General features: G+C 47.1%; 2 long non-coding RNA genes across 2 annotated transcripts; both read left to right on the plus strand.

Annotated features, from left to right (window-relative positions):
* The first annotated feature begins 5,625 nt into the window (after positions 1-5,625).
* On the plus strand, positions 5,626-7,286 carry LOC147703350 (uncharacterized). Its single transcript, XR_015297292.1, has 3 exons — positions 5,626-5,960; positions 6,101-6,844; positions 6,985-7,286. It is a non-coding gene; the product is annotated as an uncharacterized LOC147703350 (long non-coding RNA).
* Positions 7,287-9,999: 2,713 nt separating this feature from the next.
* LOC147703351 (uncharacterized) lies at positions 10,000-11,128 on the plus strand. Its single transcript, XR_015297576.1, has 3 exons — positions 10,000-10,060; positions 10,272-10,882; positions 11,064-11,128. It is a non-coding gene; the product is annotated as an uncharacterized LOC147703351 (long non-coding RNA).
* Positions 11,129-11,924: the final 796 nt, after the last annotated feature.

An 11,924-nucleotide genomic window follows, 5' to 3' on the forward strand; every position in this document is an offset into this window, starting at 1 on the left:
ACGCATCTCCGAGACGAGTGGGGTGTAAATGTCTGAATATAAGCGGTGACCCCCGCTGCCAGTGAGGAGTGCAGCGCGCGTGTCTGTGAATAGAAACCTTTCTTCGAGCCCACGTGCCAGAAATGAGTGTCATGGACATGTTTTCTCTCCTTGTTTCTTTTCTTCCTTGGAAGGCGGGCAGACGCCTGCCACTGCCTTTCAGCTGAAGAGCCGGGACAAGAACCGACAGAAGCCGGATTGGTGTCAGTCCACCCTAATGTAAGAGAAATTTGGTGGCCATTTTCGTTTCAGGCTAACACTTAGGCACTGACAAAGGCAATTAATGTGTTGCAGTAAAAATAATAAAGTGTGTCTTCATAACCTGCACATACCGGATAATGAAATGCATGTATGCCGATTAAGTGTACCTTGATGCAAAATAGTTCTTCATGCACTGCAATGTAAAGATGGAAGATCCAAACAGCCAATAGCATGAGGTGATGGAGCTTTACTAATTTTGGGGCAGAGCCTAAACCATTCTATATATACAATAAAGTATTCTTAACAACAGGTGTTGTAGGCAACTAAAGCTGTCTTTAGTAAGCCTTAAAAACACATTTGAAGCGCGTGTCGTATACTAATGAGATAGCTTTATAATGCTTACAAAGCACATGTTAACTTAAGGCTCCTATACTGGGACTTTGATACATTTGCATGGCAAAATGGAGTGCTAACTAAAGGATACAAGTCAAGTCAAGTCATGGAATTTGTATAGCGCACTACATACCCATAGGGTTTCAAGGCGCTTAGGAAGGGGAGGAGGATTACTTGTCAAATATCCATGTTTTAAGTTGCTTTCTGAATGCTAGGTGGTTCTGGGTAAGGCGGAGGTGAGCGGGGAGTGAGTTCCATGTTTTAGCAGCCAGGTATGAAAAGGATCTGCCTCCCATGGTGGTCTTGTTGATGCGAGGTACAGTGGCGAGGGCTTGGCTGGAAGAACGTAGTTGGCGGGGGGGGGGTGTAGAAGGACAGTCGTGAGTTGAGGCAATCTGGTCCGATGTCGTAGAGTGATTTGTGTGCATGGGTAAGCAGACGGAAAGTGATCCTCTTATCGACGGGTAGCCAGTGGAGGTCTTTAAGGTGACCAGAGATGTGTTCGTTGCGTGGGATGTCTAATATGAGCCTGGCTGAGGCGTTTTGGATTCGTTGGAGTTTCTTCTGGAGTTTTGCGGTGGTACCTGCGTAGAGGGTGTTTCCGTAGTCCAGTCGGCTCGTGACCAGAGCGTGGGTGACTGTTTTCCTTGTTTCGGAGGGGATCCAGCGAAATGTTTTTCTGAGCATGCGAAGAATGTTGAAGCAGGAAGAGGATACGGCGTTGACTTGTCTGTTCATTGAGAGTGAAGAATCCAGGATGACACCTAGGTTCCGTGCATGGTCTGTCGGGATGGGTGCTTTTCCGAGGGCTTCTGGCCACCAGGAGTCGTCCCATGCAGAGGGGGATGTACCTAAGATGAGGACTTCTGTTTTGTCCGAGTTCAGTTTCAGACGGCTTTGTTTCATCCATTCGGCAACTTCTTTCATTCCTTCGTGTAGGTTAGTTTTGGCGGTGCTGGGGTCATTGGTGAGGGAAAGGATCAGTTGAGTGTCGTCCGCGTAAGAGATGATGTTGAGGTTGTGTTGGCGTGCGATGGCCGCGAGGGGGCTCATGTATACGTTGAAGAGGGTGGGACTGAGCGAGGATCCTTGTGGTACGCCGCAGATGACTTCAGAGGCCTCGGACTTGAATGGAGGAAGGCGGACTCTCTGGGTTCTTCCAGTGAGGAACGAGGTGATCCATTCAAGTGCTTTTCCTTGGATTCCGATGTTATTGAGGCGTTGTAAAAGGGTGCTGTGGCAGACTGTGTCGAAAGCTGCAGAGAGGTCAAGGAGGATGAGGGCGACTGTGTCTCCATTGTCCAGTAGAGTTCGAATGTCGTCTGTTGCTGCGATGAGGGCGGTCTCAGTGCTGTGTTTTGCTCGGAAGCCAGATTGAGAGGAGTCGAGGGATTTGTTGGCTTCGAGGAAGGCGGCGAGCTGGTTGTTGACAGCTTTCTCGATGACTTTGGCCGGGAATGGGAGAAGCGAGATGGGGCGGTAATTTTTGAGTTCGGTGGGGTCTGCTGTTGGTTTTTTCAGAAGGGCGGTGAGTTCAGCGTGTTTCCAGTCTTCCGGGAAGGTGGCGGAGTAGAGGGAGCAGTTGATGACGTCTCGGAGGTGTGGTGCTATGACGGAGAAATGCGTGGCACTCCAAATGGTATTCATTCGTTTCTAAAGTATTTAAGGGAAGTTCACATCGAGTTTATACAGCCCATAAAAGAACATACAAAGCTCCCAACACTTAGAAAGTCTACACAGCACCAACAAATAATGCATATACATCAAGGTGCCAATACATAATTTCCAGAGTCCCTTGGCACTTAGGAGCCCAGGTAAAATTTAGAAACATCCTATGAGGAACATGGAGCGTTTTAGCGAGTAGTGCTCAAAAGAGCTACATATAATGTGTGCTACTCCAATAGCGCTTAGAAGTACCTTCGTAGCGCCTAGAATCCCGCGAACTCACCTTGAAGAGCGCATAGTGCAAGTACTGGTAGGGCTCCCTCCGCTGGAAGTCCTGCAGCGTGTCCCGGCCGGGGTAGGGCACCTGGAAGGCGGGCAGGCCCTTCTTACACTTCCTGAGGCAGACGGCGGTGTGCAGCAAGCGGCGGAAGAGCAGTAGCTCCCGGTGCCAGCCCTCCAGGGGCTCGGTGGTCTCCCAGCGCCAGCGGGCACTCTCCTCGGGCTCGGGGGTGCCCGCTGGCCCCTGCAGGCTGCACTCCCGGCCGCAGGCGGCCTCGCTGTCCCGCAGGAGGCGGTGCAGGCGCAGGCTGTGCTCCAGGAGCCGCACCGCCTCGCGCCAGCTCTCGCCCTCGTAGTGCTCCAGCGCCAGGCTGTAGGTGGCCGTCAGGGGCGCCAGGTCCGCCAGGGGGAAGCCCCGGAAGCTGTACTTCTCGTACTGAGCCCGGGAGCAGGGGGGCGCCAGCAGGAGCAGGAGACCCCAGAGCATGGCATTGGCTAGGCAGGCTCTGCGGGAGGAATGGAGCCGGCTGTGGGGGTCCATGGCAGCTCGCGGTGGGGGCAGCGGCCTCATGAACCTAGGGTGCCCTGTGCAGCCCCCAGGGGCTCGGACAGCAGCTGCCCCTAGGGCCCGCCCACTGCCCCCTGAAGCTGGCCCCTAACTCCAGACCCCCTGGTGCGCCTCTTACCCCCAGTCACTTCCTCTGCTCCTTCTGACCCCGGCGCCTGTTGCCCCGGCCCTGCTGCCTTCTGCCCCTTCTGTCACTTTTGATGCCCCAGACGCCCTGCTTGTTCTGCCCTGATGCGGAGCTTGCTGTCACTCATCATGCCCTGGGTGCCCCTGCCCCCCTCCTGCGTGTTCCTCGGTGCAGCTGTACTGCCCCTGCTGCCACTTCTCGTGCTGCTGCTGCTGCCCCCAATCCCCTGCTGCCGCCCTTCTGCTGCGCCCTGTCCTGCCCCCTGTCTTCCCTCTCTTGCCCCCTGTCTCGAGCACACGCTATACCCTGCACGTAGCACCCGGCTCAAAAATTCCGTTCATTGAAAGTCGTGAAAAAAAAGTTTTCAGGGAACATCTGGAACTTTTTTTCCCTTTTCCCAAATTTGGTAAAAGGTGGGAGGGAGGATGAGCAGGGGATTCTGCAGGGTCTTAGCGCTCCAAGAAACTCAAACATATACCCTGCAGTCTCAAAGCGCCTGGAAATCGGCTGATATGTTGGCGCTACACAAAACATCCGTCACTGTCATGGCGGGACCGCAGACAGCGCAGGATGCCTTCATTTGGCCTTTTTCAGGAGGGTGGGGGGGGGGGAGCCCATCTGTGCTACAGATTTGGCAGAAAATACAATATTTTCCATCTGCCCCGGGAGGACGGCCTCGGCGGGGCCTCTCGGCGGCCTCTCCTGGGCCTCTCGGCGGCCTCTCCAGTGCCGCAGCGGTTTCTTTGGTCTACAGGAACGTTCTCTGAAACAAGCATTAACAATGCAACGGAGGGGGGGCGGAAAGGCACGGAGAGCGGGAGTGGGGCGGGAACGGCCACACACTTACAGCGGAGGGGGAGGGAGGGGGGGCGGGGGGCGCGAACAGACACACACGGAACCGCTTACCTGAAAGTCTTTAGCCACGGAGAAGGAGACCCACGGAGAAGGAGACCCGACACGTAACCCCGGAGAAGAAGCAGGAAGGCAGGAACATCGGCAATGCCGGACCAGATTCGGGGGCGTTCCCGGCTTTTGGCTGACGTCGCGTGACGTCGCCAAAAGCCATAAATTCCCGGGAACGCCCCCGAATCTGGTCCGGCATTGACGGACAGGCCCGTCTTCCAATGGCTAGCCTCCATTTATGGAGCTAGCCAATGAAAGACGGAGGCCGTTCCTGCTCCCCGTATACATCTCAAGAGGTTTTCGCCTGCGCAAAAAAGATGCGCAGAGCGCATCTTTTCGCCAGGTAAAACCTAAACAGGTGAAACCTTTATTTTAGGCCCGCAGAACAAAGCATTTGTTTTCTGTCACCACGGAAGGAAAAACATTTGCCAGCCACAGCAGCACCGCACCCATTCCATGCCAGGCGGCAAACGCGCTATACATCCATTCCCGGGACTTGCCTTTACAGACATGTGCCCTTTGGCATTTTCTGGAGAAATGTTCTTCAAATGAACTCACTGTAATAAGACACCCAGATAAAAGCGATTTGGAAATAGAAACCACAAACTGTCTGGAGCAATGCAGCGATAAAATGGCCAGATTAACCAACGTTTAATTTTACCAACAGGTAGTTCTAAAATGTCCTAGGTCCAGGTGCGAGCTGTTCACCCAGTTCATGCATTATCAGAATTGTAGCCTTAGTGATCTCGTTGTAAAATTGGACTATTACATGTCCTAAAATGCAAAGAGAAAACGTGGACTGGACGAGCTGCTCGTGCATGGGCGACGTAAGAACCCTGCCTCTGCCTGTGACACTCGCCCCCGAATGGCTCATCTAATCACATAAAATAAAGTAAAATGATTTATTAACAATGACGCTACATTCCACAGTGGATTAACGACGTGGCCCCCCGGGTGAAGCTGGACTCCATGTAATGAGAGGGGACTGACTACCCCCCCCCGTGACGTCACTTCCTATCGTGACGTCACTTCCGGTGACGCCACCTACCTTGGAGCGTCCCCCCACTTCTTTTTTAGGTCGAAGGCCTAAAAGGCTGCGCTTGCGCAGTCTTAGGCCGGAGATTTAATGAGTCTGAGTAGCGGTGAATGTCCCTCCTCCGTGCCCCCTCTCTCCTTCATTGGCTGGCTTCCTAAACGGAGGCCAGCCATTGGAGGAGAGATGCGTCACTCCAAACAAGCTCCGTCCTTTTCGGATTTGGGGGCGTAATTTTTGATGTTCTTTAGACAGTGACGTTGCCTGTCACTCAGAACATCAAAACACGCCCCCAAGTCCGAAATTTGCCGAAGGATCCTAAATGCCATTTTCCCTTGATCGTCTATGCGAGAAGTCGTTGTTCCAAATCTCTTTGAACGGGTGAGTCTTTTGTTTTTTATCCCATTTTGTTTTTTTAGGCTAATCTTATGTTTCTTATCTCTTTTGTAGGTCCAACATGGCCCGTGGCGTCTTCCTGCAGCGATGTGCACCGCTGTGGACGGAGCGCTTCAGACGGGTATGTATGTTGCTGTTGTTTCCGTGTAAAAGTAAGCCATTTTGTTTTTTTAGGCTAATCTTATGTTTCTTATCTCTTTTGTAGGTCCAACATGGCCCGTGGCGTCTTCCTGCAGCGATGTGCACCGCTGTGCACGGAGCGCTTCAGACGGGTATGTATGTTGCTTTTTTTTCCGTGTAAAAGTAAGCCATTTTGTTTCTTTAGGCTAATCTTATGTTTCTTATCTTTTTTGTAGGTCCAACATGGCCCGTGGCGTCTTCCTGCAGCGATGTGCACCGCTGTACACGGAGTGGTTCCGACCCGCGGCTCTTTTGCAGATTGAGGTGAGCTATCTTTTCAATTTTAATAATGTTATGTTTCTTATCTTTTTTGTAGGTCCAACATGGCCCGTGGCGTCTTCCTGCAGCGATGTGCACCGCTGTGGACGGAGCGCTTCAGACGGGTATGTATGTTGCTGTTGTTTCCGTGTAAAAGTAAGCCATTTTGTTTTTTTAGGCTAATCTTATGTTTCTTATCTCTTTTGTAGGTCCAACATGGCCCGTGGCGTCTTCCTGCAGCGATGTGCACCGCTGTGCACGGAGCGCTTCAGACGGGTATGTATGTTGCTTTTTTTTCCGTGTAAAAGTAAGCCATTTTGTTTCTTTAGGCTAATCTTATGTTTCTTATCTTTTTTGTAGGTCCAACATGGCCCGTGGCGTCTTCCTGCAGCGATGTGCACCGCTGTGCACGGAGTGGTTCCGACCCGCGGCTCTTTTGCAGATTGAGGTGAGCTATCTTTTCAATTTTAATAATGTTATGTTTCTTATCTTTTTTGTAGGTCCAACATGGCCCGTGGCGTCTTCCTGCAGCGATGTGCACCGCTGTGGACGGAGCGCTTCAGACGGGTATGTATGTTGCTGTTGTTTCCGTGTAAAAGTAAGCCATTTTGTTTTTTTAGGCTAATCTTATGTTTCTTATCTCTTTTGTAGGTCCAACATGGCCCGTGGCGTCTTCCTGCAGCGATGTGCACCGCTGTGCACGGAGCGCTTCAGACGGGTATGTATGTTGCTTTTTTTTCCGTGTAAAAGTAAGCCATTTTGTTTCTTTAGGCTAATCTTATGTTTCTTATCTTTTTTGTAGGTCCAACATGGCCCGTGGCGTCTTCCTGCAGCGATGTGCACCGCTGTGCACGGAGTGGTTCCGACCCGCGGCTCTTTTGCAGATTGAGGTGAGCTATCTTTTCAATTTTAATAATGTTATGTTTCTTATCTTTATTGTAGGTCCAACATGGCCCGTGGCGTCTTCCTGCAGCGATGTGCACCGCTGTGGACGGAGCGCTTCAGACGGGTATGTATGTTGCTGTTGTTTCCGTGTAAAAGTAAGCCATTTTGTTTTTTTAGGCTAATCTTATGTTTCTTATCTCTTTTGTAGGTCCAACATGGCCCGTGGCGTCTTCCTGCAGCGATGTGCACCGCTGTGCACGGAGCGCTTCAGACGGGTATGTATGTTGCTTTTTTTTCCGTGTAAAAGTAAGCCATTTTGTTTCTTTAGGCTAATCTTATGTTTCTTATCTTTTTTGTAGGTCCAACATGGCCCGTGGCGTCTTCCTGCAGCGATGTGCACCGCTGTGCACGGAGTGGTTCCGACCCGCGGCTCTTTTGCTGATTGAGGTGAGCTATCTTTTCAATTTTAATAATGTTATGTTTCTTATCTTTTTTGTAGGTCCAACATGGCCCGTGGCGTCTTCCTGCAGCGATGTGCACCGCTGTGCACGGAGCGCTTCAGACGGGTATGTATGTTGCTTTTTTTTCCGTGTAAAAGTAAGCCATTTTGTTTCTTTAGGCTAATCTTATGTTTCTTATCTTTTTTGTAGGTCCAACATGGCCCGTGGCGTCTTCCTGCAGCGATGTGCACCGCTGTGCACCGAGTGGTTCCGACCCGCGGCTCTTTTGCAGATTGAGGTGAGCTATCTTTTCAATGTTAATAATCTTATGTTTCTTATGTTTTTTGTAGGTCCAACATGGCCCGTGGTGTCTTCCTGCAGCGATGTGCACCGCTGTGCACGGAGTGGTTCCGACCCGCGGCTCTTTTGCAGATTGAGGTGAGCTATCTTTTCAATGTTAATAATCTTATGTTTCTTATCTTTTTTGTAGGTCCAACATGGCCCGTGGCGTCTTCCTGCAGCGATGTGCACCGCTGTGCACGGAGTGGTTCCGACCCGCGGCTCTTTTGCAGATTGAGGTGAGCTATCTTTTCAATTTTAATAATCTTATGTTTCTTATCTTTTTTGTAGGTCCAACAAGGCCCGTGGCGTTTCCCTGCATCCGATTGCACCACTGTGGACGAAGCTGTTCAGACGGGTATGTATGTTGCTGTTGTTTCCGTGTAAAAGTAAGCCATTTTGTTTATTTTGCCTAATATTATGTTTCTTATCTTTTTTGTAGGTCCAACATGGCCCGTGGCGTCTTCCTGCAGCGATGTGCACCGCTGTGCACGGAGTGGTTCCGACCCGCGGCTCCTGCGACAGAAAAGTAAGTTATTTCTTTAAAAATATTTTTATCTCCCTTTTTTTATGATATTGTTATTTATTGTATTGCCTAATAGCTGTCATTTAATTTGTAAAAAAAATGTTTGCGATATTTACATTTTTTATTTGTTTGACGAAAGTGCTATTAATAATTGAATAGGGGGAGTACTTGATTTTAATACGGCATGGGCGGGGCACGTTTATTCACGTTAACGTCATTTCCCGATCTCGTCTGGAAAGTTCTACAGGTAAGCGAGCAACTTTTGTCTGTTGATGTAATGTATTAATTATTTATTGTTACATTTACGGTTTTTATTTACAGGTAAGCCAGGTTTGTTTGTTTTTTACGGTTCATCTTATGTTTCCGTCGAGACTAAGCGAGCAACTTTTGTCTGTTGATGTAATGTATTAATTATTTATTGTTACATATACCGTTTCCATTTACAGGTAAGCCATGTTTTATTTTTTTTAGGCTCATCTTATGTTTCTTATCTTTTTTCTAGCTCCAACATGGTCCGTCGAGACTCCCTGCAGCCGCACGCAGTTTTTCAGACAGGTATGTATGTTTTTTTTTGTTTAGGATCCAAGTAAGGCATCTTTTTATAGTAGCTAATGTTATGTTTTTTCTCTTATGTTTAGGTATAACATGGTTGATGTATGTTATTGTTGTTTTCCTTTACAGGTAAACCAGTTTTTGTTTCTTAGGCTAATGTTATGTTTCTTTTCTTTTTTCTAGGTCTAACATGGCCGGTGGCGTCGCCCTGCAGCGATGTGCAACGCTGTGCATGGAGCGGTTTCGATCCGAGGCTCCTGCGACATAAAATGCTGTTGTTTCCGTGTAAAAGTAAGCCATTTTTTTTTTCGGCTAATCTTATGTTTTTTATCTTTTTTGTAGGTCCAACATGGCCCGTGGCGTCTTCCTGCAGCGATGTGCATCGCTGTGCACGGAGTGGTTCCGACCCGCGGCTCCTGCGACAGAAAAGTACGTTATTTCTTTAATAATATTTTTATCTCCCTTTTTTTTATGATATTGTTATTTATTGTATTTCCTAATACCTGTCATTTAATTTGTTACAAAAAATGTTTGCGATATTTACATTTTTGATTTGTTTGACGAAAGTGCTATTAATAATTGAATAGGGGGAGTACTTGCTTTTAATACGGCATGGGCGGGGCACGTTTATTCACGTTAACGTCATTTCCCGATCTCGTCTGGAAAATTCTACAGGTAAGCGAGCAACTTTTGTCTGTTGATGTAGGCTCCTGCGACAGAAAAGTACGTTATTTCTTTAATAATATTTTTATCTCCCTTTTTTTATGATATTGTTATTTATTGTATTGCCTAATACCTGTCATTTAATTTGTTAAAAAAAATGTTTGCGATATTTACATTTTTTATTTGTTTGACGAAAGTGCTATTAATAATTGAATAGGGGGAGTACTTGATTTTAATACGGCATGGGCGGGGCACGTTTATTCACGTTAACGTCATTTCCCGATCTCGTCTGGAAAGTTCTACAGGTAAGCGAGCAACTTTTGTCTGTTGATGTAATGTATTAATTATTTATTGTTACATCTACGGTTTTCATTTACAGGTAAGCCAGGTTTGTTTGTTTTTTACGGTTCATCTTATGTTTCCGTCGAGACTAAGCGAGCAACTTTTGTCTGTTGATGTAATGTATTAATTATTTATTGTTACATCTACCGTTTCCATTTACAGGTAAGCCATGTTTTATTTTTTTTAGGCTCATCTTATGTTTCTTATCTTTTTTCTAGCTCCAACATGGTCCGTCGAGACTCCCTGCAGCCGCACGCAGTTTTTCAGACAGGTATGTATTTTTTTTTTTGTTTAGGATCCAAGTAAGGCATCTTTTTATAGTAGCTAATGTTATGTTTTTTCTCTTATGTTTAGGTATAACATGGTTGATGTATGTTATTGTTGTTTTCCTTTACAGGTAAACCAGTTTTTGTTTCTTAGGCTAATCTTATGTTTCTTTTCTTTTTTCTATGTTTAACATGGTCCCTGGATTCTTCCTGCAGCCATGTGCACCGGTAAGTACGGAGTAATTCCGATCCGAGGCTCCTGCGACATACAGGTACGTTATTACAGGTACGTTATTTCTTTAGAAATATTTGTATCTACCTTTTCATTATATTGTGTGTTATTTATTGTATTAAATGATAACTGTTATTTCATTTGGTAAAAATGTTTTTGCGATATTTCTACTTTATTTGTTTGACGAAAGTGCGATTAATAAATGAATACGGGGAGTACTTGATTTTAATACGGCATGGGCGTGGCACGTTGCGTTAACGTCATTTCCTGATATCTTCTCGAAAGTCCTACAGGTAAGAGAGCAACTTTTGTCTGATGTCATGTTTAACATATTTTTAGTTAGGTGTACTGTTTTCCTTTACAGGTAACCCAGGTTTAGTTTTTTTAGGCTAATTTTATGTTTTTTTTCTTTTTTCTCGGTCCTACATGGCCCGTGACGTCACCCTGCAGGGATGTGCACCGCTGTGCACGGAGTTGTTCCGATCCGAGGCTCTTTTGCAGTTTGAGGTCAGCTATCTTTTCTATTGCAATAATCTTATGTTTGTTTCTGTCTTTTGTAGGTTCCACATGGTCCGTGGCGTCTCCCTGCAGACAGGTATGTATGGTTTTGTTTTTTTTAGGATCCAAGTAAGGCATCTTTGTATTGTAGCTAATGTTATGTTTTTTCTCTTATGTTTAGGTCTAACATGGTCAATGTATATTGTTGTTGTTTTCCTTTACAAGTAAGCCAGGTTTGTTTTTTTAGGCTAATGTTATGTTTCTTTTCTTTTTTCTAGGTCTAACATGGCCGGTGGCGTCGCCCTGCTGTTTCGATCCGAGGCTCCTGCGACATAAAATGCTGTTGTTGCCGTGTAAAAGTAAGCCATTTTGTTTTTTTAGGCTAATCTTATGTTTCTTATCTTTTTTGTAGGTCCAACATGGCCCGTGGCGTCTTCCTGCAGCGATGTGCACCGCTGTGCATGGAGTGGTTCCGACCCGCGGCTCGTTTGCAGATTGAGGTGAGCTATCTTTTCAATTTTAATAATCTTATGTTTCTTATCTTTTTTGTAGGTCCAACATGGCCCGTGGTGTCTTCCTGCAGCGATGTGCACCGCTGTGCACGGAGTGGTTCCGACACGCGGCTCTTTTGCAGATTGAGGTGAGCTATCTTTTCAATGTTAATAATCTTATGTTTCTTATCTTTTTTGTAGGTCCAACATGGCTCGTGGCGTCTTCCTGCAGCGATGTGCACCGCTGTGCACGGAGTGGTTCCGACCCGCGGCTCGTTTGCAGATTGAGGTGAGCTATCTTTTCAATTTTAATAATCTTATGTTTCTTATCTTTTTTGTAGGTCCAACAAGGCCCGTGGCGTTTCCCTGCAGCCGATTGCACCACTGTGGACGAAGCTGTTCAGACGGGTATGTATGTTGCTGTTGTTTCCGTGTAAAAGTAAGCCATTTTGTTTATTTAGGCTAATGTTATGTTTCTTATCTTTTTTGTAGGTCCAACATGGGCGTCTTAATGTAAGCCATTTTGTTTATTTAGGCTAAAGTTATGTTTCTTATCTTTTTTGTAGGTCCAACATGCCCGTGGCGTCTTCCTGCAGCGATGTGCACCGCAGTGCACGGAGTGGTTCCGACCCGCGGCTCTTTTGCAGA

Source organism: Lissotriton vulgaris, chromosome 7 (assembly GCF_964263255.1).
Source record: "Lissotriton vulgaris chromosome 7, aLisVul1.2, whole genome shotgun sequence".
NCBI classification, from domain to species: Eukaryota; Metazoa; Chordata; class Amphibia; order Caudata; family Salamandridae; genus Lissotriton; species Lissotriton vulgaris.